General features: G+C 40.4%; 1 protein-coding gene across 2 annotated transcripts in view; it reads right to left on the bottom strand.

The window, feature by feature from the left end:
- The window catches only part of tspan9a (tetraspanin 9a), a 250,066-nt gene that overhangs the window by 200,696 nt on the left and 22,766 nt on the right, over nt 1-26,604 (bottom strand). The window contains exons 2-3 of one of the 2 annotated variants that reach the window (XM_054775441.1): nt 22,436-22,494; nt 3,525-3,626 (exon numbers count right to left, since the gene is read on the bottom strand). The gene's annotated coding sequence lies outside the window, so the exon portion shown is untranslated. The remainder of the gene's footprint in view (nt 1-3,524; nt 3,627-22,435; nt 22,495-26,604) is intronic. The other variant, XM_054775440.1, reaches the window with a different exon arrangement.

The raw sequence follows: 26,604 nt of genomic DNA, 5'->3' as shown, positions 1-26,604 counted from the left end.
TAAAACACGTTCCAGCAAGAACGCCGATATGCATGCAGCAAAAGACACACACATCAGACATGACTGCAGAAGAGGTAATAAGGGAGCGAAATCGCTTCAATGCAACTGGACTGAAGTGTCATCACAGATAACCTCATATCACCACCACTTGACAAAGTTCACAGCCTTTTGTTCAGCTCTGCACAGCGCAGGACCTCAAATATTGACCGATATTTCCAGAATGTCAGACCTGAATTGATTGTGTTCACTCCAAACAAAATGTCTCACACACTCAAATTTAGTTCAGCAAAGATCAGATGGTGTATGGCACTGCTGAATGTGTTAAATACTTCAAAATTAAAGAAGCCATCGACAGAAACACAAAATTACCTTACACGTTTGTGTCAGAAGATTCCACACAATTTAGTTTTATCTTATTATATAATTTATAAGGGTGTCATGAGACTCCAGAGACGAGACGATGCATGAGATTGGGTCCGAGGGAACGAGAAAAGATGAGATTTTGACATGAATTTTAAAAAAAGTACAATGAAGAAATTATGACTGGACAAACAAACGTTTTATTTAACTGTGTAACAAAACAATGACCACGTTTACATGCAGTCAATATTCCGGTAAAGAGTCTATATTCCGGTTTCTGAAACATTCGGAATAATGAACGCCTTTGTTTGCATTTTGGTGCTGGTATTGACCCTCCACCGGTACTTGATACTATTCTGTCTCACTTTTAATGTAAGGAGAGAACGTGAAGAATTATGAAATGGAGCCGGAGCTGTGCCATCCATGTCGGACACTTTTCAAGGTGCTTTCATACAAACCCTGCTTCGGGTATCTTCCCGCTCACCTTCCGATAGATTTCGCTATTGCGGTACTTTCTACCGTCAATAAAAGACATAATGTTCCTTTCTTTCACCACACTAACGAGGTGGCTTGTTTCCTCCTCGCTCCAAAAGTGTGGGGTTTTGCGTGTCACCATGTTTACAAGGAGTTCCTGCCAAAGACACAAGATTCCTTTTGAATAGAACATGTGCAGAACACAAATTAAGGTTCCTTTCAATCGGGATATCCCGATAGGCGTATACATGACACAATTTTTGGGTTAGAAAAGGAGTAAGGTGGGGGTAATATTCGAGTTTTTAAAAAACGGAATATGAGCTTATTTCGTTTTTTCAAAAGGGTCATTGGTGTTCACATGGTCGTGCGCAACCGGGTTATTGTTAATATTCCGGTTATGATAGGGTTATTTGACTGCATGTAAACATACTCATTGCAGGTGTGTTTTGGAATGTTTGTTGTCCCACAAATTGAGGCTAAACAATATTATTGTCAGCATTTTTTGAGACCAAACAAACCAATGGTGTTATGGTAATAAGTAATAAATATTAATATATCACAATAATGCAATATTTCCTTTCAAATGTCATCTTTCACTCTGTAAAGTTGTGCAATTGCCGTTTGTGATGTGTATTTTCTCACGGGCAAGTCGGACTGTCTAACATTTGTAGCATTTCTTGAAATGCTGGCTTTTCGACCGTCTTAAAAAGCAGTATTTCTTTTCTTTCTGAGAACGCACAACATTCTACAGCGTTCCCGATTTACTTTGCCGACCAAACGTTTCAGTGAGTGTTCCTTGTCGGGACAGTGGCGCTGCATCTCGATGTGTAGGTTTTTTGTTGTTTTTTTTTGTCAGATGGGAAAACTGGGTCGGGTGGATCTGTTTGAAATATGCACGTTCGTTTTGTTGCCTTTTATTTTGATATGTTGCACTTTTGAATAAATTCGGCATACTGGCTTGTTCTTGTTGACGGACTCACCTTTTTCATTATTAATATTCCCACATGGGGGCTGTGGCATTTGGCTTTGCAAACATCTTTTTCACTCGTGTTACCTTGAAGCTCCACACTTTTGCTGTGTGTGTATGCTAGTAGCCCTGCCTCCCCCCACAGCGACAAAGTGACTGTATGACTGACAAGAGATCGCACTCTGTTCGCCGTTGTTCTATGAAGTGTCTGGTTGCTGAACCAATGCACAGATTCTGACTGTTTGGGCGTGAAAGATAAGGAAAACGGACACGCATGCACATGGCAATATATGGAGGCTGGCAAAATGATCAAGTTAATTTTCATTTATTGTGATTAATTCATTTATTATCGCAAGACAATTTTCTTCTGAATGAGAAATCTCGTCACGTTTTAATCTCGCAAGATCTCCTGACACAAGCATTTGTACAATGACGTGTACATTATCTTTAAAATCAGCGCAAGGCAACATAATGAAGGTTTTCTTAATCGCCTGTGTGTGCTATAAGGTGTGTGCACATGCGTCTACCTCTGCATGAAATGAAAACAGATACCCGCAATCAATAACTTCATGTTCTGCTACATTTGAGCTGTATTTAACATGTCCACACACACAAACACTGAGTCAGAGTTTTCAGAATCTCCACTCTGGCCGGAGTTTTGCACCCTGGCCAATTATGCAAATTACACATTGACAACATGTAACTCCCTCCAAACAACCCAACACCACAGATAGATTACAGTCCTGTTTGACACACTGTATCAATGCAAAGTTGATCTTCAGCTCTTCCAACGGATCTCATGAGATTGTACTGTACAAGTGATGTGTTCAGTTGATTTCAAATGTCAAGTATTTTTTTCCTGGACATTCTTTCAAAATAAGGGAACAATAAATTGAGGCACATCCATGTTCAAGAGTACATCCTCATTTCCAATTTTCCGGGAGTCTCTGTGCTCTGACTGTTACCATATTGGATTTATAGATGATATAATCTGTATTATTATTCATTTCTCTCCCTTGAGTTTCATATTATGGCAATTGACAAGCTGGTGGCTCAAACTGAGAAAATTAAAGTGTGAGTGTGGTTAGGGGGTGGATAAATTAGAGAAGGGAGCGGGAGAGGGGGGTGCTAAATGCAAACTAGGATGAGTGAAGAGCAGATGAAATACAATTGTATATGCTTGGAAAACGTGGCAGCAATAATCTTGTATTTTGCTGCAGTGCATAGGTACGACGCATACAATCCAGTGCAAGCTGACTAAAGATGTAAAATTTGTGTCTCGTCTTGATGCCGTCCACATCTTGAGAGGGGGTTATGTGCAAAGAGGGCTATAAAAAGACCATTCAAACATTGTTGTGAAAAGAGCACAATGCACATGCATCTCTATTTCACCTACATTGCTTTATTCCTGTGGGTGTAGTTCCATCAAACTACAGATAAAAGCGGTCCCAACAAATTCCAAAGCTTTATATTGTACAACACTCACAAAATACCAACAGACAGGAAGTGATGACAGAAGAGGCAAGCATCTGGCCTGAAGTGTGTCTTCCACTATGGGTGTTCATACTTATTTGTGTGAGCATGTGCAGATGTGCAGATACAAAGGAATGGTAATGCGTGTCCATGCTGGGCCTCCCTCAGTGTTTGCATGCATGTGGCGATATTGGCAAGTTAGATCTCCACACGTTCGTTCCAGCTGAGGTGCATAAAGGTTCACACTCACCTCCCCCTCTTCCATGCTCTTCTCCTCTCCAGGCCACTGGAGAGAGGAAATACTGCCAACCTCAAGGTGTCACGCATCCTCCCTGCACTGTGTTAGCACACACTGGAGAGAGTGAGAGGACGGGTGAAGTATTTGCAGGCAAGAAGGGAGGATTTAAAGGGAGATTGGGTGTGTGAAGCGTGTGAAAGTGAACGCAAAGTGTAGTGAGAAATGCACACGAAGGGACTGATTAACCCCCACACCTGGAAAAATGTCAGGTCAAGTGCTGGACATACTAACCAAACAAAAGGAGGGTTTCGGCAATACAGTGGATCCATGCACATTTGCAATTTAGCATTCACAACAAATTTGCGGATTATTGGTAAAAAAAATATATATATATATATATATTGTTTATATTGGTATATTTTTTATCTGAAAATATAGATAATACAGGTAAAATGTTCAGCATACATGTCTTTTGCTTCACGGGGTCTTTCAACGGGGTCCTTCAACACACCATAGTTGCTGTGTGACGCAAACGTGAAACTTATACGTAACCATCCAGCCTCAAGACTTGCAGCATGGTGAAAACAAATGAATACATGATCGTAAGTCGCAGAAAGGGCAAGCGGGGTGGATGTAGACACGGCTTAGTGAAAAGCCTTCTCCGACAGCTAGCCGGGACGACCCAGCATTTGGCTTGTTAGCTTCAGTCACTCGTGACCAATGGAAACTGAAGAAAGAGGGCTCTGGAGCTGAATCTAAGAATTACAACAGTAACTTTTATTGTAAATGGCGATCCAAAATCGGAAGAACCAAGCTAGCATTTGCTGGCAAGGCTAGGAACGAAACCTCTGTGAAGAGCGGGGATCTACTGTGTAGTTTATATGGCCTTTGTCATTCATGCTCCTATTATAATTGGAACTAGTACTGCTGTACATGCAAACACTTGCTTCCATATGCAGCCTACAAACCACTTCACGGCCATGGTGGAAATGTGATTCAATTTCAAAGGGGTTTATGTCAAAAGGGGATTATGACAAGGGTATTTTTAACATGATTTTGTAGAAATGATGGAAAGTAATCATGATAGGGCTTAGTTTTGATTTACAGTGTTAGAGAAATGTTTATACCACAACATCAATAAATACCAAACATATTGTTAAATTAATACCTTGGCCGGATTGGATCTCATTAGGTTGAGATGCAGTAAGAAGGATATGGAATCGTCCCTCGTCACTTTGCGATTCAAATTTCGCAGTTTCACTCTATTACGGTTTTTCAAAACTATATCGATGAATGAATCACACTGTTTTGTGGTTTAATACGGCCTATTATTAGTCAAAAAATATCCAGATTGAAGTAAATGTAACATATTTTTTGCCTAAATTAAGGATTTTCAAGCATAAAAATGGCAAAATAAATTTAAATACAATATGAGGCATTCAAAAGATGCATTCAAAGATGTTGGTATGATATTCTAAACTAGTCACTAGATGTCAGTAATATTACAATGTTCTGTAAGACATACTAACGCCGGACAACAGGCACAATAATCCCAAATATAATAAAAAAATTGGGTTGCTTACGCAAGCTAAAACTCAACTCTGAACCCCCGACTCCACTTCTTGTCCGCCCCTTACTCCGCTCCCCTTGGGAACACACACAAGCACAAGTCTTATTGATATCATAATTCCCTTATTTACTCTTATTATTTGGTTTAGTTTATTTGAACATGAAGGTTACAATGGAATACATCTCATGAATGTGTTATGTCTACTATATTGGTACGAGTGTAAAGGTAACTATAGGGGTGTTAGTTCATATCTAGAGGGCTCTAATCATGTTGAAAATCGTATTTAGAAGGTCGTAAACAAGTTTTCAATGCCCTACGAAAATATTCCAGTTATAAATAAGGAATCTAACTTTGTGGCAATTTACTTATCACGGTCGAGTCTGGAACCAATTAACAGCGATGAACGAGGGATTACCGTACTGTATATAAAAACAGGAAAGTTCCGCCCACTCCAGAGACCGTGGCGGGGCAATAGTCCGTCCTCAAAACACTTGTTCTCCGCCCTGCCACTGGTCTCTTTACCAGCTGCTGGCAAACATGAATAATCGAAGAGGACAATTCCACAGAGACCACATGTTTCAAACGCCCTTCTCGGCAGCTTTAATTCATCATTGCTTTGGCAGACAAAGTAAAAAACAGAGATGTCTGGATGTGCCTCTTTTATTGTTCAATCATGTCGGCAATAGGACAGACTCTCTCCTGTGGCTTTAGTCTCCCCGCAGGATTGACAGAGTGACTGGTTGACCCATAACGGTCATCTTATTCATCTCCCTACAAAACAAGAGTTAGGGCCACAAAGTGGGTCGATACCATATGGGGGACTGCGCTAATGATTGATAAAGCCCTCTAAGCTTTTCTTCCATTTGGGAGCTTGGCAAGGCGGAGGTGTGGCGCGCAGCAGATGATTTTTAATGACATGCTTCATGGCTGTGATTTTAATATACCTCGCTAATTATAACACTGCTATGTTAGTCTTTTCCATGTAATTAGAGACAATGAGTGGAATAAGAGGAGGGAGAGACAAGGCAGAGGTACCACACAGTATGTCAACCAGCATGGGGTCGTGATGAATTAGGTGCCACGCTGTCTCTCTGGCGTCCGGCCAGTGTTTACCCACTGTGTATCTTGGTGACCGAAATGTATCTAAGAGCGGCTTTTAAGAGCGATCCGATGCAGTGCAATGTAACACTGGGCTGCCTATCACCCCTTTCTGAGATGTGCACATTTGTGTACATGACCATTCATTCTTGGCCCAAGTGTCACCTTCATAATTCTGTCATGTATCTTGTAAAGTCTCAGCTTTAATAGGGAGTGATTGCCTCTGGAACACATGACCCTCCTGAAACTAGCAAGAGTAAGAAATAAAATCCATGCATGCATAAATTATGAAGGTTATGACTTCTTGGATGGCATGCATTTTGGTGAGGAGGCACCCATTAGAAAATGCCCTGGGTGCCAATTCCCTACAAAACATAAATCACCACGTTAAAATGGAAAGGCAGTACACAGTGCAAAAGCCGTCCCACAAGGGAACAAGACTGTGTGTATTTGCAGTGACAAACTGAGTTATGCCACCCTGCATGTGACACAAATAAAAGAAGGACAAGATGACAGAGAGTGCATGTTGAATAAACGCTGACTCGCAGTGTCAGAAGTGCTCCTAACCTCCATCACTCACACACCTTCGCCGATGCACAACACAAAATGCCACTTCCCCTCTTCCTGCACACCTGAGCCTTTAGCTTCAGCACATATTGACTCGGAGGATTGTTCTGATTCATTGTCAGTTAACCCTTTCCGAACCACAAAAGCACTCACACATGAGAAATCATGACCTCCACTCCCACCCGTTTGCGACATCGTCTGGATCTGACGAGTAACTCCCCAATGGGGCCCCGATGCAAGTGGACCGCAACCATAAATCAAATTATTGTACTGCCATCTTTATTCAGATCCTCACCAAAATGTTATGGGTGCTTGCTCTGCAAATGCCTTCACACATTTCATGGGTATCAGTCGTGTTGTTTCTGTGTAATCCAGTGAACAAACAAACAAATGGAAAAAAAAAAAAACTATTATTATTGGTAGCAAGACAGATGTGTGCATGTAATTTATTTGCAAAATACCATTAAACTGATGACATCTCAATTATTACTTTGCAAACCAATTTATGCTGCTGACAAACGTTCAAGGCCACTCCGGGTGGTTGGTGGCTGAGGTCCTTTTCTCTTCCTCATTAAGAAGAGCCGCAAAATCTAATGTGATCCATACACGAGTTGTATCAAAATATCTGCCTTGACAAAGATAGTAATGCTCAGTTTATAGTGATATTGTCGGAATGGTATTGAAACGTCAATATGCTTGCAAAAGGAGCAATTTTCTTGTGATGCATCTACAGAAGGGGTCACTAACTGGCGGACCAGGGTCCACAGACGCTGTCCAATAAGGACGTGAACCTGTAGTCAAGACGTTATTGAAGTATCATAAGTTTTAAATGGGCTTTTTTAGACTTTACGGTACTGGTTGATCAGCTCAGGAAATCCACTGACCAATTGCATGCGAGTTAATCCCTCCAACGTGATGCTACTCAGCCAATCAAATCTGTGCAATGGCGCAAACGCTGTTTCGAACGACGAAAGAGGAGATCAGTGAAGTGAGTGATACGGAAGAACGAATGAGATACAGGGAAAGACGGGAGAACCAAGTGATAGATAGAAAGAAAGAAAGAAGACAGAGAGCCGAGTGACATATGGGGAAATAAGAGATACAGAGAGAGACGACAACGAGACGAATAAGCCAGAGACAACAGAAAAGTAAATACACATGGTGCGGTCTAAGAAGAGAAAAGTGGACAGCAAAAATAGATCTTTCAGCCTGAAGCCTCATTTATGTTCATTCTTCCCTCTGGAAGCACAAAGCCAGTTTGTCTCATATGCTGAGAGACCGTGACACCGAGGGGTGCATGTCACGATAATCGATATATCAATTAATCAAACAATTAAAAAAATGATCATTTCGCCGGCCTTGGTTAATGGACATGTGCATGCATGCTTGTTTGTTTTCCTCGTCTCCTTTCCCACACAGGCAGGATGACAAGAGGGTTCACTCTGCATCTGTGTGTGCGCGTTGGTGCTACAGTGGAATGAACAGAGAGCGTGAACCCTCCTTTCAGACATTGAGCCACTTTGTCCCAGTCGGTGGAGGCGGAGCGCTACACAGAGTGCTAGCAGCAAGTTAGCCTCATGAGCGAGCATACGCTAACGTGAATGAAGGCACAAAAGTGATGCCGCAGCCCCAACGTGGCAATATTTCGGTTTTAAACAGAATGCCCAAGGTGAGCGCATGAACACAGACGAACGGATATGTCGCATGTGCTCGAAAGCAGTGACAATGAAGAAGGGCATTACGACCAACTTGTATGCAGACCTCAAACACAACCATCCTGTCCAGATCCGGACCGCCCTACCTGAGACATCACAATTGTGTTGAAGACTTTTGCTGGAACACTCGAGGAGACGAAGTATGTTTGTTGACATTTCCTTGTATTGTATTACTAACCGGAAGCACTGCAATTACTACTGCAATGGGACCACCCATGCACTGAGCAAGTGTTGCGTGCCGAGGGTCATCTCACAACAAAGCTTAACACACCTGTGGCGGCACAAGTGGTGCAAGGGACGGACGCATTGTCTAGACAATGAGTTATTCCAGGAATTGGTCAGAGTCTTTATGTCGTGGGGATAGCATAGCGCAGCTGATGCTGAGCAAGAAAGAGAGGATCGCTCCACATAATTATTGAGCGCATGTAAATGAAAGCTGAGTGAAGCACGATAAACACTTAAGTCGGTTAATGCAAACAATTTATAATTAAAGTAGTTTTGTCTTTGCTGAGGTGTTCCGGAGATGATAGGAGATGACGATCAAACACTGCTAAAATGCCTTACACATTGCAGAGTCTAACCTTCATTATTATTGATGCCACCGTTCCTTTATTTTCTAGCCAGTCAATGTGCTGTGTGTGTGTGTGTGTGCGCGCGCGTATGTGTGTGACTCACACAGTATACGGAATATTTGAAATGCCCCCAAGACAAGCGTCTGACGTTGATTTTTGTGCCACAATAAAAACTGAAATTCCTTTGACCTTGCTATGCGTGAAGATGACATATGTATTGCATTGCCACATCCGCTTGAACACACGTTACACTGACAGGAGTCCACTGCAAAGGCTGAAGAGCCATTGCAATGAAGTTATGTTTATTGAAAGACTCAAAAAAGTGATGACATTTGAGTGAAAAGTGAATTTAGCTGGATGAAGACAATGATAATAATGATGATTATTATCATTATTATTATTATTACTATTACATTAGGGAATAAATTAGCAGCATTTTGAGAGTACAGACAATACTACATTCCTGTTTATCTATATTACAGATGGCAAATGATTACTTGTGTTAAATCAGATTAATCTCAGTTTTCAAATTAATTATGATGATTAATCACCATTTGCCTTTATGTCTGAAATATGCCCATTTTTACTGTATTTTATTGACAGACAGACAAATTACAGGAGAGTATTATACAGTCATGGAAAACAATGATTAGACCACCCTTGTTTCTTCAGTTTCTTGTTTATTTTAATGCATGATACAACTAAACTTACCTTTGTTTGGACAAATATAACAATGATAACAAAAATAGCTCATAAGAGTTACATTTGTTGGCAGTACAATGCTATAGCTATTCATGTAAGAACTTAAGTGATGTTGGTTATAATCAATAATACCATGGAAGTTGCTAGATATCAGCTCTTAAATTAAACTCTTATGAGCTGTATTTGTTATCACCATTATATTTGACCAAACAAATGTACCTTTGTCCACACAGATGTGAAGAACTACTCATTTTTGTAACATTTATTTCCATATCTTATTTCAATCCAAACAAAGCGAATATGCTTGTTTTACCAGAAGATTAACAAAATGCTGGTATCCACAACTCACATTTGTATTTCAGAATGCATTTCTTTCTAGTGTTCTCACATTATTAACTGAAAACCTGGATGAAAAGCAGGCTTGCAGGCGCCTCATGTGGTCGTGGGGGGGCTCCCTGGGAGGCCCATGCACGTTGGTGACCTCTGGGTTATATGATATGAAAGGGTAACCACAAAATTTAGACAAAAACATATTTGACTTACTGTTTCAAAATCACTGGTGAAACTTAGAGGATCAGGCGCCTTCTTTAAGGAGAATTTGGATGCGAGATCAGCTTGATTGTGCTCCAGCAGGACATGCGTGCGGGAGGCGGCAGGCGGCTGAGGCCGGCTGCACCGGTGGGCAACACATTCGCATCCAGAGCGAATTGTGAACACCGGCTGCTTTTCTTCCTCCAAACTACTTTCATATCCCCAAATTCCCTCCACATCTGACAGCCAATCTAAACCGTGGGAGACTCGTACAATTCGTTCTGGATGTGGGTGCGTTGCTCGCCGGTGTGGCTGGTCGCAGCCGCTCGCCGGCTCTCGTGTGCGTTTGCTGCGCGTTGGCAGTGGGTTTCGCCGGTCGCGGTTGTTTGTCTCCTCCCGCACACACAGGCACTACATGATCACATCGCAAGCCTCGATAACTCTCCACACCCTGACAAGTGTCCGCCCCCCAAATTCCACACAACGCGCCACCCCGGTGAGACATTTTCCGTGGCATGTTTTACAGGGTGCAAAACGTATATCACTCTCGCTACGACAGGTAAGTCCCACACGGCAGCCATGCTTGTTTTGGCTTTGTGTAGGGAAAGTGGGCGGGAGACGATCGCTATCGGCTGCATGCTGCAATGGGGGCGGAGCTGATCGGCGGATGTGATTAGCGTTACAAAGCAAGTATACCGTGCTTTTTCACGAAAATCGTCCGATACTGATCGGTGGCCAACCAATACTTTTTCACCTGTATCACAAAGCTGAGATGCCGTTTTTTCTTGAAATATATATAACGTCTTAGCATATCTACATGTGTTGCTGTACAAAATAACAAAATGGCATCCTTTCATTTTTGTGGACACTCCTGGTTTAGATGGCATAAACAAAAATTCTAAGGCCGCACGTCAGTAAATTCAGTGGTTTTATGTTGCATGAACAAGGAAAGAAAACCTGCATATTGTGCAGCCGTTATATAATATGCTAAGTAGATCATTAAGACTACGTTAGGCAACTCAAATGAATGTAAATTAAGTGTTCAGGTGTATTAAACAAAGACAGCCAGGGAATTTTTAAATCAAGTTTGCAGGTGTAGCGTTGGGTTACATTAAAGCTATTGCAGTACATCATATTTAAATTAAAAGTACGACAATTACGTTCAAATTAAAAAATTATCCAGCGGCTAGCGCTGTTGCAACATTGTGTTAAATTCCGTGAAGCCAAAAGTTAATGGATGGAAAACACGAGATTTAATGCCAAGCTATTGTTTATGTTTGTCAGAAAATGTGAAAAAACTGTCAACCCCAAGGAGACAAATGAAATCCATGCCAAAGACCAATTCGAAACAAGGAACAAAAAACTGCTTTGAGTTGTTTACACCTCACACGACCTTTACACACATTTCTCTATGCACCTTAAAGTCTGCCTTCATATTGAAGTTCATTCAACACATAAAAAAGTGAATTATTATTTCATTCTCTTGTTCTTTACGGCCAATGCACATTATCCGCTTTGAACGTCTGAATGCTAAGCTTTGTAGTTTTCAACCAAACTGCACAGATGGGCAATCCTTGTGATATGGCGCTCTAGTCCTCATTTACAAAAATACAGCTACACCATAAACCTGCAATTATAAACAGGCTGCCACATAGCTTAGTGAAAACTACACCATGAGGATGATTATCCACGGGTGAAAGCAACGTTCTACACTTGAGCGCTCACACCACGGATATTGGCTCAAATGCTTTGATAAAAAGCAATGAAGGCAGTGTTTGTTTGGAAGTAAATAACTTGATGATGACTCATGTTCATGTGTTGGCTTTCAAAACATTTGTGTCATTGTAGCTTTTACCGATCAAACGTCCTTTAATTACAGCTTGCAAAGGGGAGGAACATTTCTGGGGAAATTTGGAAATCTTGAAAATGACTGTTTTTATTCACAGTCCTTCGCTGACTGACAAAAAAGATCAGTGTTGAATAGCACAAACATATCTGTCGTTAATTTGCGCCAGAAGGTCCAACTCTAATCGTGATGTACTCTAACCAAATCCATTTCTCCCATAAAAATCATGTCAGTCTTTTCCAGTAAGCCAAAAATGTTAACACAAAACATGTTTCTATAGTTTTACAATGATAGTTTTACAGGCAGAAAACAATTAGAAATGGAAATAAATAGAAATATATGATGATAAAAAAGGACGTACGCAAACCGAGGTTCAACTGTATTTCCATTTCATAAGATCAAATGGCATATAAATGGATGAAAAACAGAAACATATTTGTCCATGATGATTTTGCCATCACTTGTTAAATGCCCTGCTGCTTGCAGACAAACCACCAGCTGACAGTATGAAAAGTGTGTCTTCGTCCCTCCCATCACATTACAACGCTATTCTGTACATCATGTCACCATGTGGCTATTCAGACTGCTGCATGATGGAGGGAAGGGTTTCCTATTAAGAATGCCGCACTGTCCTCAGGCAGAGAGAACCAGAGAATGTTCAGCAGAAATAACATCTGGACCACCATAAATAGATTTACAGCTACCCTTTTTAGGGGTTGTTTTGCATACTTACCTACACATACATGTGTTTGCCCTCACCCAGAAACCCATTATAATGGGCCTGTCTGTGTACTGTAGCTTGCCATTACAGATCAAGTAGATCGCATTGGAACTCAGCTTTTTAAGACGCGCCACAAGAAAACACATTAGCGCTTTATAACGCTTCTGATCATCAGAAACTGGTGAGAGGCACTTCAGATTGCTTAAGAAATTTGCTCTTTTATTGCTGGTGATAGCCAACAGCTAGCTCGACAGCACAGATCAAACAGACAGGGAGTCAATGCACAGTGTCCATACCTAAGGTATGAACCTAATAACATATTTAACACATTCAGTTAACACATAACATAACCAAACTACTATAGACGTCCCTCGCAATATCATGGTTCGATTAACGCTCCCTCAGTATATTGCGGTTTTTCGCACGCGGTCTGCAGTTGTGAGGCTGGTTGGATGTACTGCCTATGATCCCCGACGTCACTTCCTGTCCTCCACACCTCTAGAACACTTAATTATGTAATAAATGTCTTATTTTCTCTGATTGTGTCTCCCATATTGGGTAATATGAGTGTAAAGTTGACTATAGGGGTGTTTATTAATGTTTAGAGGACTCTAATAACGTTAAAAACTGTATTTGGAAGATCGTAAACAGGTTTTCTACGCTGTAACTAGAAAAATACTTGATTTATAAATAACAAAGTCTACTTTGCGGAAATTCACTTATCACGGCCAGGTCTGGAACCAATGAACCGCAATAAACAAGGGATTAATGTAATGAGATATTGATTGTACAATGACGTGTACATTATCTTTAAAGCCAACGGGATGTACGATTTTTTGACCGTGCAATTTTTGGCATTCCCCAAATCGCTGCATTTTTTTTTTTTTTTGTTAATGGAGAACGTAGTCGTGGTGACCATGAAGGAGTAAGAGCTCAACACACCTGGAGGATGTACAACATATATTATATATAATATATTAACGTGACCTAGGCTTAAACTCGGAGCCCAGAAAAACATATGTAAAAAAGCATTCATTCATGTTTTCTGCTGCACAAAATAAAATGAACCCCTGTAAGTCAATAACTTAAGTCAATAACCTGTAAGTCAGAGTTTCGAAAATCTCTCACTCCAAAATTCAAAAACAAAAAGCTGAGCATGGCCTCAAAGCACTCATGCGGCATGTGTCATGACCAATTATGCAAATTAGATCATGACGCCATTGCCTCCCCTTGCAACCCAGTGCCACAGATAGATTGTAGTCCTGTGGGGGGAACATGCAGAACTCTAAACTTTTCCATGTGGACCAAAGTATTGGGACACGCCTCCTGTCCATTAATTCATTACTTGGCTAGATGTCTTGCTTCCCTCTCAACTCAAATCATTCACCTTACCAATGCACACATTTTGTATTGTTTGGTGTGCAAACACCTTTAAGATGAAGAGCCAGAAGGCCCCATCACTGACCTCTGATGTCACAAATGTTTTGGAGATGACTGGACGATCAAAGAAATCTCTCTAACACCCTCCAAAACGCCATAGAAAGAGCGTCCGGAGGAGGTGTATGTCTTGTAATGGTCAAGCGTCCACCTTGGTCCTGCCTGAGACCATAGCTAAATTTATGCCATGTGAAAGCATCCCCACACATCATGTTGGGATACTATTACCATCCTGCTTCCTTGCATACACAGTCATGTGAACGCTGACCACAAAGCATCTGCGGCTGTCACTGGGCTTCCTGCTCAAACATTCCATATCTAGTCCTCCTAATGCCAAGCATGTCCACATGGCAAGCCCATCTCGCACTTTCCCTCTTTGCACTGCAAATTCCAAGCCTGGAGAGCTGGGGTTATTTTGTGCATAGGCTGAGGACTAAGACTGATCGTGGTCATTACAGAAGGGGTGGGTGAAGCTGAAACTTGGCCAAATGTGGATCAATACAGGGGGTTGAAGAATTGCTCCAACTGTGGGCAGAGAGGAGGAGGACAGGGTTGACGAATCTCCGCTGCTGCCACATTAGGTCAGATCACACGTGAGATATCCCCCGTGTGTCTCTTTCATCAACCGAGTACTGCGAGCGGCAGAATAAAGGATGAAGTGCTGCTGGAAAGGCCTGCCTGGCTGACATCATACGGACAATCCAACCCAAGCAATCATAGGTTTTCTCATTGTCATCATTGAGGCTGATATGGACTGACATGAATCTGTGACAATGTAGTTGCTGTTCCTTTCGAAAGGATTGCAAGACACTGCGGAATGCGCAGATTTGTGTAGTGAGCTTATGCAAATGACACAACAGGTTGAATTCCTACTGGAAGTGAAACGCATTGGAAGGCAAAGATAAAGTGACAGAGAACGAAAACAAGAGAGGAAGGTTTTACACAATGCAGTGTTTGTGAGGGAAGGACCAGCAAGAAAATAGGAAAGGACGTCTTCATTGTTTTAAGTTCACATGATAGACCCACACTGACCTCTAGTGGTAGTAGTTAAAACAACAGGAGCATGGCGTCTGGAGGCAAAGCACTTCAGGTCAGTGAAACTGTGTTTGTCCTCCTTTGTGATATTGTGATATACAGTAGATGAATGGCCACCCTCCCTCTGTGTTTGTACACACACACGTGCAGTAGGCCTCAAGAAATCTGCACTAGCCTCTCTTGGTTGCTTTCTCTCTCTTTTGAAATACCGTGTCCAAAGCACGGCCCGGGGCACATTTGCGGCCCACTGCTTTTATTGTCCCGTGGCACATTCTAAAAAAAACAAAAACAAAAACAAAAACAGCGAAAATGGATAAATCAGAAGTAATTTTACAAGAATAAAATCGAAATATTAAGAGAAAAAAGTTGTAATCTAACGAGAAAAAAGTCATATTTTTACAAAAATAATGTCGCAATATTATGAGGGAAAATAACATTTTATTAGAAAAAAGCTGAAATATAAAAAAATACTTTTTTACGTTTATTATATTATTATTATTATATAAGTTATTAATATTGTGTTATGTTATAGGAACAAAGTCGTAATTTCAACAAAAAAGAAGAAAGTTCAAATAGTTTGAAAAAAAAGTGAAAATATTAAGAGAAAAAAAAACATATTTTAATGAGGAAAAAGTCGCAATTTTCGTAGCACATAGTTGAAATATGAATGAAAAAAATCATGTATTTTTTTAGAAAATCAGCTTAAATCATAATATTATGTAAATAAATATTATAGGAGTAAAGCCATAATATCACAAAAAGAACACTTACAATGATTATTTAAGAAGAAAGTTAAAAAAAAGCAACAACGAAGTTCATACTAGCAATACGCTTTATACGCTGAGATGCAGCTTTTTCTTGAAATATATATAACTTCTTAACATATAACAAAATATCAAAGTGGCCCTTGCGTCCTTTCACTTTGCCTAATGGCCTGAATGCAATCAAAATAAAATACAAATACAGTAAACAACAATAGTTTTATGAGTAGCATGTCTTGAGAAAACCAACACCCGTGATTTAAAAAGCCAGAAAATATGCAGGATTTTGCGTATAGCCGTGAGATTTTTTTCCCATGCTGTGTCTCTCCTTTGTCACTAGATGGCGGACAATGCCAGGTGAATATCAGTGCTGTTGCTCGTTGAATAAGCAGTAAAATGTTACCGCATCCCTTCAGCTTCATCTTTTGTGGGCATAACTGGAAAAGAATGATTACAAAGGAAAATTATGATTGATACCTGATTGTCTCCTTTTTTTGGAATAAGGGAAGCTTGACTACTTTCCTAATTTTAATATCATCCTCATTCCAAAGGCCTTGTGTGTTTATGGTGTGTATTCAGATATGATAAAGTTGCATTTGAACACAAAAAGCCCACAAGGCTCACAAGCAAGAGAGACTGTTGCTGCGCAAAATGAATTTAGTTTCTTCGTTCATTTACATATTGACATGCTCTCTGCAGCTTGAGGGTTTCCCACACCAACAGAGGATGCTAAACCGACAAACCATAAAAATAACCATAATGATGCATTAAGTTAATAAAGAAAATACATCCTCTCAGACAAATAAAAATGCATGAGCTTTTACACAATTTACATTTTAATAAGAACAGCCAACACTCTGCAGTGGCCCTTGATTTAGCGACCACATTGGCCCCCCTGAAGCATGTTGTGGCAGGGGAGCTTTGCGAGGACGAGGAGCAATGAAACCAAGCTTTGATGGTTTTTAACATAAACTGGGCCTGTGAAATACTGAGCCTGTTCTCTCTCCCTCACGCAGGCATGCAGCCTCCCGGCCTGCCGTCAACCTAAGTGTTCTGTGTCCTGATTGGACAGGCCTGAAAGCTTTCACACTTTTTGTACTCACCCTAGGTCGATCGTGTCGTTCCTGGGCCCACTTGACACCTAAAGCACGGTACTCTTGAGCAGTGTGAGCGCACTGTATTGCACCCGGATGCGGCGTGTTTCTCTCTCTTTTGGTCTAGGACCCGGAACGGTTCCATGCACACGCACATGCATACGACCACTCCGTGCAGATTATTTACAAAAAACAACACAATTAATAAAAGAAATAAAGTCAAAGACACAAAATGATCCAAAACTGAAACCCACAACACAATCGATCACCCGCGACTACATTTGTGTGTGTAAAATAAATGTGTCGGAGTACCCGGAGAGAACCCATGCCCGGGGATGTTCCAGTGGACATACAAACCCACCATCTCCTGCCTGTGAGGCCATCATGCAAACGACGAGGCCACCGTGCAGCACTATTAAACATTAGAATCATAAAATGAACAAAAGGAATGATCAAAATGACAGTACAGTACACATAAAACATATAAAAAAATAACATTTTTAATAATAATCATATTTTTCAATTCAATCACAAAATGTTAACAATAACAAGTAAATGTAGACACGATGGTCTGTCTCTCTTCCATTGTTAATTCCCTTTTTTCCTGCCATTTTTGTGGCATTACTTCCTCCAGTACAATGCTAATAACTGATGCTCACAAGGGTATAGCACCACAGTGTGTTCCGAGCAATGTTTTTGTGCAGACAGAGGAGGTAGTAAGTACTCCAGAACTTGGAACACTTGTAGGAATTAGTTGCACCAACGGCCAAGGCTTGATCAACCTCCATTTCTGCAGAACAGCTTTAAATTGTTGACCTATTTTGTGGCCTTTTTTATTATTCTGAATTACACATTATTTTTTCAGTTTCGGGTCACCTTAGCTTTTTTTTTTTTTTTTAAACCTCTGGCACTTCATCACTTACCATTGTACCATTTCAAGACTTGAACGACTTGAATTTCAATAAATAACTGGAAAAAATGGGGTGTTCTAAAACAATGGTCTCCAACCTTTTTTGACCCACGCTTGTGTTCCCTCAAATCACCTGCGGACGGGGGGGGGGGTCATACATTATAGCGACCTAATTTATCTAATTTATGTATTGTGTAAAACTAAGACATGAATAATATCAAATTGAAAACACAAAATTAATGCCGACCCACCATCCACCAGTTCAAGTTCCAGCCAAGTTTTTCCAGAGAGATTATTACATCACTGTTTGACGTGTGTGGTAAAAGGCAGTGTGCTAGCATGAATTAACTTGAGACAAATGTGCACGTTAGCACTCAATAAGTCATCCAAACTTACCTTCATGCATTCCCACATAGTATCATCATCTGACACCAAATATGAGGTGAAAGAAAAATGGTAAAAATATAATAGTAGTCCATCTGTGCGGCGAGAGATAAAGTTAGCACACGCACAATGCACATGCGTCAAGTGAGACGGATGTAATAGAGAGAATCTGGCCACTTTTCAAAATAATACATAAAAAAACGGGGATTGGGGACCACTGTTCTAAAACATTTGACTGGTAGTGTACCTGTATATGTATCTTACCATTACTGTGTGTGCGTTGAGGAGTACCGATGGAGTACCGTTGGTTTTACTGAAGCTATTTTGCTGCAGCTGGGGCCAAAAGTAACTACTTTTGTCTCCATAATAAAATAAATGTTGATAAACCACCCTCTCATCATTGTTACAATGTCCAGGCACATGCGACAGTATTAATCCCCGAGACATGAAATGCCTCTCTGTGGTGGTGATGGTATTAAGAGGTGGATTAAGTCGGTTACGTCCTCACTGAAGGCGCAGGTACCAAATGCACGGTACGCCACTGCATTTCACAACATCCATCCATCCATTTCCTTCCACTTATCCGAGGTCAGGTCGCGGGGCCATCAACCTAAGCGGAGAAGGCCAGACTTCCCTCTCTCCAATTACTTCGTCCAGCTCCTCCCGGCAGATCCTGAGGGCTTCCCAGGTCACTTAAGAGACATAGTCTCTCCAATGTGTCCAGGGTCTTCCCAGAGGCCTCCCACCAGTCGGACGTGCCCTGAACACCTCCCCAGGGAGGCATCCGGGAGGCACCTGGACCAGATTCCTCAGCCACTTCATCGGGCTCCTCACAATGCCAAGGAGCAGCAGTTCTATGTGAATGTAAAAAACAGACTACGGACTCAATGAAGTACACGATGAACAGACTTAGTTGCATGTGAATTTATAGTGGCAACCTTTGGCTGTTATTTGCCTCCAGAAAGGTTCAGTCAGCACGCCCAGCCTCCTCTTAATTGTTTGGCTCAAACCGAGCGCCCAGATGTTACTGCCATTGACATGAAGAACAACATTCTATAAGCACAGCTCGTAGACGGCTTGCACAGAGCAGACATCCATTAACACTGTCCAACATCATCACTGTCTGCTGTTAGAATAAAGCCAAGAAAGGTACGCTCACGGCTGACAAGCAACAGTTAGACACAGAAGCATTAAATACAAGAATGAGTAACAGTGGCAATTTGTTCCAAACCGAGATAACCTTGAGTCACACCAGGTCTTTGTCAGCACCAAGAGACATTTTACAATTGTTAGTGCGGGATCAAGGGGACCCCTCATGGTGAGGAAATGGAATCTTGTGTCGAATTTCCCATGTAGCCCTGGGCATAAAGTTAGCCCCTGTGGAACTCCCAAAACACGTGTAACTAAATAGCAGATAGCGTGCAGTTTCTGCCAAATTCTAACAAACAAACAAATGAAAATACCTCCTTGGAAGAGAAAGTGTGGTTTATAAATGGGAAACTGTTCAGTAGTCTATGTACAAGGAAAACTATTTTCATGTGTTTGGTTTAATGACAAATGCTCATAAGAATAAATTCCAGATTCAGTATAAAACTTCAAAACTGAAATACAATTTGAACAATCCAAAAAAGCCTAACAGCATTCAGTATATCAAGAAAGCTTGTTGCTAGGCAGAGATCGTCGTGTTCAATCATAACAGCTTCGCAGCACAACAATAAAAATGACATATACCAGGAATTCCCACTCGGTGGTTTGCATGACAAACCAGTGGCTGACAGCACAGAAAATATTTTAAAATAATAGTACAGTCATCCCTCGGTACTTCACGGTTTCAATTTCGTGGCTTCACTCTATTAGGGGTTTTCAAAAATATATTAATTAATAAATTTGACTATTTCATGGTTGAAAACTGCCTATTATTAGTTAAAAAAAAGTCCATATTTTTATTTATTTATTCATTTGTTTTATTTATTATTATTTATTGGGGGTTTTTTTACCTAAATTAAGCATTTTCAAGCATAAAAATGGTAAATGAAGTAAATGCAAATATACGGCATCAAAGACGCTGCGAATGATATGTAGTATTCTACACTGGTCACTAGGTTCAGTAATGTGACTGTAATGTTCGATGAAGTACACAAATTGAACACAATAATTGATCGCCGGAACAACAGGCTTTTATTGCAGGTCTGAATGATCTCAACAGGCACAATAATCCCTATAAAAAAATCTGTAATGAAACACAAGCGACAGTTGCCGCAGTAACTCATGCCAAGTTCAAATTCAACTCTGAACCCCCGACGTCACTTCCAGTCTGCCCGCCACTCATCACCCCGAGGGAACATGTTTATAGCGACACACATGAGCACAAGTCTTATTTATGTCTTAAATGGTTGATTTACTCTTACTATGTCTACTATATTGGGTAATACGAGTGTAAAGGCGACTAGAGGGGTGTTACTTCATGTCTAGAGAGCTCTAATAATGTTAAAAACCGTAGTTAGAAGGTCATCAACAGGTTTACTATGCTCTACCTATGGAAATATTCAATTTATAAAGAAGGAATCCTACTTCGCATACATTCTTGTGACAGTTGGGCCTGTAATGAAGCACAATAAACAAGGGATTACTGTATATGTTTTTTTTTTAATGTGTTTTATTATTACTGTAATAACATATTCACACATTCTGCGGCCCGTACTACGAAGCAGGATAAGTTTGAGAATTAAGTGCAGATATGCTGCACTATAATGCTGGTTCACTTTTTGCAGGGTATGTTGCCACGATACTCTGCTACTGAGGATTTATAGGCCGCAGGTGTGACACAGCACCATTAACCACATGTCTAAGTTGATGTATGACTGTTTGCTGCATGGTTACACTTCAAAAAGACTGCAATGACGTAAAGTAAAGTAAAGTATTCTTGCTGGCACAGGGAATATTTTGACCAGTTGTATGAAAATCAATGCGTACTGCAGGCAATGCATGCTATCGCTTTAAGAATGTTTAAGTGTAAGTTACTGGACAAGAAGGCATTTTCAGGAAGTACACTCATACCAGAACAGGCCTCTTTAATAAAGTCTCAGCAGCGCACTTCCTGGAAAGTCTATTGTTTATTATATAACACCAAAGAGCAACCACCAAACTGGGAAACACCCCCAGTTGAAATGTGTGTGATTCTATTTTATATTTTACGTTCAAATGTAGCATATACATTTGCTAAAAGCAGTTGCACTCACAAGTATTCATCCCCCAAATTACGTTTATTTACAAAATGTAGAAACTTTCAATGTATAGTGAATAGAAATAAATAAAATAAAGTAAGAGTTTTTTATATTGTTTTTAAATGTTTAAACTGTGCAAATAAATAACATGTAGAATGAGTGCAACTGTAAATTTGTTATTTTGTTTTTTTTGCCTCAGATAAAGTGACTTTGCATCCTCATCAAATGAGCTAGAACGTTTAAGGCAGTGGTTCTCAACTGGTGGGTCGGGACCCAAAAGTTGGTCGGAGAACAGTTTTCAGTGGGTCGCAGGTCTACGCCCAGGAAAAAAATGATAAAGTTATGTAATTACCCAGTGTATGCGAATGCACCTCACGTTCTTGTCTGCGTTATTCCCTTGCTATGCCACCACGAGATGCATCCCATGTTTCTGGATGACTTTGTCATGCTTGAGTGGGAGAGAAAGGACATCGAGACACACAGCTGCAGATAAATGCTGGAGAAGAGCGTGCCATAAAGAGACAGCGTCTAAGTGCTACAGCTCACATCGTTTTGAAAACAAATATAACATATATGAGAAGTGTGAGTTGAAAAATTTGGGTCACCACTTGTCATTTAGGGGTGATGGTGCGTCCCATAGACAAACCAGTTGAGAACCACTGGTTTAAGGGATGAGAGAAAGAATAAGCCAGTCTTGCTGGAAGCTATGGATCCAAAAACAAGCAGCGTGGAGTGGAACATGGCGTCATTCCTCACCTGCTCAGATGTGGTTGGAAACAAGAGGAAATTGTCCCGCCGGGCTCGCCTGCAACAGCCTGTCAAGCAGAGGAAGGAAAAACAGGGGCTCAGATCGGTTCCTCAGATTGACTTTCGTGCAAATTGAAAAAAGGTTACAAAACAATGATGTCACATGCTGCTAAAAGTAGAGGGTAAAGAGGCGATAATCTGACGGCAACAGTGGAGGAAATGAAGAGAAAAAATAACTATGCATGCATCAGTGTGTGCCATTTGAGAGGACTGTATGCACCAAACAGATAGGAAAAGCATGATTCACGTATTTTCGACCGCTGACATGACATTTCCTTGTCATACACACAACCATTTTGAGCTCGTCCAGATGAGCCAAACAAAGTCTGTTACAGAAATTAGGTGATGATGAGCAAAGCAGAACATCAATATGGATATCCATGGCCTACTAACCAGCTACCGAGGCAATTCATTCCTGACATTAATGCACAATACAATGTTCCCTCGTTTATCGCGGGGGCTAGGTTCCCAAATAGCCCGCAATAAGTGAAATCCGCGAAGTAGCCCACTATATTTTTGTACAATTATTATACATGTTTTAAGGCTGTAAAACCCCTCACCGTGCACTTTATACACTTTTCTCAGACAGGCATTAACATTTTCTCAGATTTCTCAAAATCTCTCAAAGTTCAAATTTCATTTGAATTTTAATGATCAACTTACAAGATTGGACAAGAAATTAAGTGACTCACACATATTTCACTCATTCGTGGCTTGTGCTGGCACCTTTAGGCTGCAGCGTTTCTGTATCTTTGTTAAAAACAAATTCCTTGTCGTCGTCCTCCATGAACCGAAGATTCATTTAACAGTATTCCAGGCGCCCTACAGCCGCGTAACCTATGCCTTCATTCAGCATTTATGATCGCCAGCAGCTAGCAGTCATGCAACAGGAAACAGGCAATCCTGCATGAAGATTGATTGACAATGGTCTCCATCAGAACGCAGAACACAATGGGCGGGTTCTCCCTTAGCCAATCAGGACTGTTGCAGCCCTATATTTACTGAAGAACCGGACACGTCTGGACATGCTTCAACTCTCACATGATTCTACAGCACCCTCTACTGGTAGCAGTAGTAAATACAATAACAGACACATGCAACAGACCACTGATAGATCACTGTAATACGCCACAAGGACACAGAATACAATGTGCGTTCATACAATGTTTTAAAAAAAAGATGCAAAATTGTACATCAAGATGCAAAATCCGCAAAAGAGCAAATCTGCAAAAGGTGGACCGCGATGTAGCGAGGGAACACCGTATAGCAAATATTAACAGACTCACTACAGTGTTGTTTCATTTACCGTATCGTGCTATGTGTCATTTTTCATATTTATGTACACTCCTGATGAAAATGTTAAAAACAGTTGAAAAATTGCAAGAACAATTTATTGCAAACAAGCATTAAAGTGAAATAGGCTGTTTTTTGATTGAAACATTTATTCCATTCCAGAAAGAAGAAAACAAACAAACAATATTAAAACACTAACATAAAACCAAACACTCTTCAAACCAGAATGAAAGGGAGCAGAAAGAAGACAAGTCTTATTATCTCTGCCCCTTTTTCAGCCACAAACAAAATCATATTTAAAAACAATAAAAACAAAAAAATAGAGCTATAGTAACTAGCCACACAGGTGGTTACACATTTCAATTATAACTCAACCAATGCCATTTCCCACAACAAAAATAACCATAGTATGACAGCCAATCATAACTGAGATAGTTCATACTTCCTCAACATACTCGTTTTAACCATTTTTTTAAATATGGTATCAGACTTGGATTCTTTAGTTTCTTTATTTAGATTGTTCCATAAACTGACTCCTTTTACAGAAATACAACGTTCCATCATTTTAGTCCTGAATTTTGTTTTTTTGAAAATCATTATACCTTTTAAGAAATACTTACTTTTTCTTCTTTCAAATCTTTTCAATCTGTTCATCAGCTGATCTAAAGTTTAAGACCGTAGCGCAAATAAACCTCTAACTCCCCTGCATACAGTATAAGGAAGGACTCAGTAATGAGTAGCTGCGCCATTCTTGATAATCACCTCATAAACACTTTCTTCCACCTTTCAATGTCCCGTGTTTGGTGTTTTTGTGCAAATTCCAAATGGGCAATTTTGTGGCATTGAAGGAGACGAGGCCTTTGAAGGTCTTTTTCTTCTTAAAATCCTTCTCTCGTAGATGCCGTCTGATGGTTATGGACCGCACTCAGCACCAGTAACCTTCATGGTCCCGTGTCTTGACGGACAGCCAATGGCTGGCTCAAGGCCAGTGACATTTTTTTTGGGTCTACCACTTGACTTTGTTGTTCCATAACCCTCAGGATCTTTGAATAAGTTTCAAATGACTGTCTTACTACGTCCAACCTCAACAGCAATGGCACGCTGCCTTGCTTATGCAGCTAAACAATCCGACCACATTCAAAGAGAGAAAGCTTGTTTTCCTTTGCCATCAAGGGATCATGACCGTGTAAATACCTGACAGAAAATGACATTGAATCCAAGATGCCAAGATTGTGGCTTTCCAAGGCTATGGTCTTAAACTTTTGATCAGCTGATGAACAGCCTATTTCACTTTAATGCTTGTTTGCAATAAATTGCTTACTCAAAAAAGATTTTGTCTCACTCCTGTTTCTTCTTTTTGCAATTTGAAGCTCTCCTTAGAACCTCCTTAAGATCCAATAGTGCAAAATGTAAATTCTTGCAATTTGTCAACTGGTTTTGATCAGGAGTGCATAAGCATTTGCAATTGTTTTATGCATGTAAAACTATAATTGTAAAACTATAAAAATGGGTTTTGTGTTAACACTGTTGAGACTTGTGTTAGTTGGCAAAGAACTACAGATTCAACCACTGATGACATAATAGACGGGCAACGACGGATGTTTTGTGATAAATACTGTTCATTAAGAATACATGTTCACGCAATGTATTATTAATAACACGACAAGACGCACAGCATATTGTAAGGGAACCAGAAAATGTATGTAAACCGACCTTAACCAAAAAAGTACGCCGGGTCGTACGCTCACTGAGGTTCCACTGTGTTTCAGTAAGTGCCGTTAAAAGGCTTACATTGGAGGAAGCATAAATACGCCCTATGATCTCACATTTAACCGTAGACATATATGTGCAGTGTGTGGTTGTGTCAGACAACCACTTAGTGTCAGCTGGTCCAAAAGCAATGGCACTGGCCTCTGAAGCAGGGCGGCTGGTGACCAACTAACAGCTTTTCCACTTGCCATTACACATCGAATGTCTGGTCAGGATGGCATGCCACCACAAAGACAAAACAGGTGTGTCGTGAAAAAATTCAATATCTGGTTTCCGTAAGAAATAGCTGACTGGAAAGAGTTACAAAAGGAACAAAGATTTAATAAGAGGATTAGATCTATAACAGAGGGAGAAGCAGTTGATAATGTGGAAAAATTGAGCTGGAGATGTGACATTTATTTATTCAGTCTCCCCACAAACCCCATGTCAAAAGAAAAGCCCACAAGTCATTTGGTTGTATTTGATGTGTGGTTTCACAGCTGAATGCTGCACGGATGCAAGTATGAAGTCTGGAAGTTACATTTCCCACTGACATTAGCGACAATGTTTACCAACACACTAACACATTTACAAAACCTCAGGAACAAGCTCAAGTTGCATAGCAGAATGGTTTTCAGTGTACGAGTCCAACTGAGATTTTAAAAAGCAATTACTGTTTCCGGATGAGACACACTTGTAGATATCTGGCATTATAGAAGTAGTAAAGTGAAACACATTTCGAGTCACACATCATCGGTGTGACAGTGACCATTTTGTGCTGAGGTCGTGCAAGAAACTCAATGCACATTTGGAATGACCACATCTCAACCGGAGCTTCCCTGGAGGTCAAGCCAAAACAGGTTATTTCATTAGAACATCATCATTTCATGGCAAAATGCCGTAATAAATTCCTCTAAAATCCACTGTGTACATGTAATTTTGTGTATTAAAGTTTCAATAGGTGACATGAAACAAACACATTTGCTTGGTTTAGCTTAAATACAAGTGTTCCAAAATTAATTTTAAAAAAAACAAAAAAAATATAAAAAAAACCAAAACTGACTTAAAGAAAAGTG

This window comes from Dunckerocampus dactyliophorus, chromosome 5, assembly GCF_027744805.1.
Source record: "Dunckerocampus dactyliophorus isolate RoL2022-P2 chromosome 5, RoL_Ddac_1.1, whole genome shotgun sequence".
Classification (NCBI taxonomy): domain Eukaryota; kingdom Metazoa; phylum Chordata; class Actinopteri; order Syngnathiformes; family Syngnathidae; genus Dunckerocampus; species Dunckerocampus dactyliophorus.
Note: the sequence above shows the minus strand (reverse complement) of the source record. Positions and strands in the feature narration are given on the sequence as shown.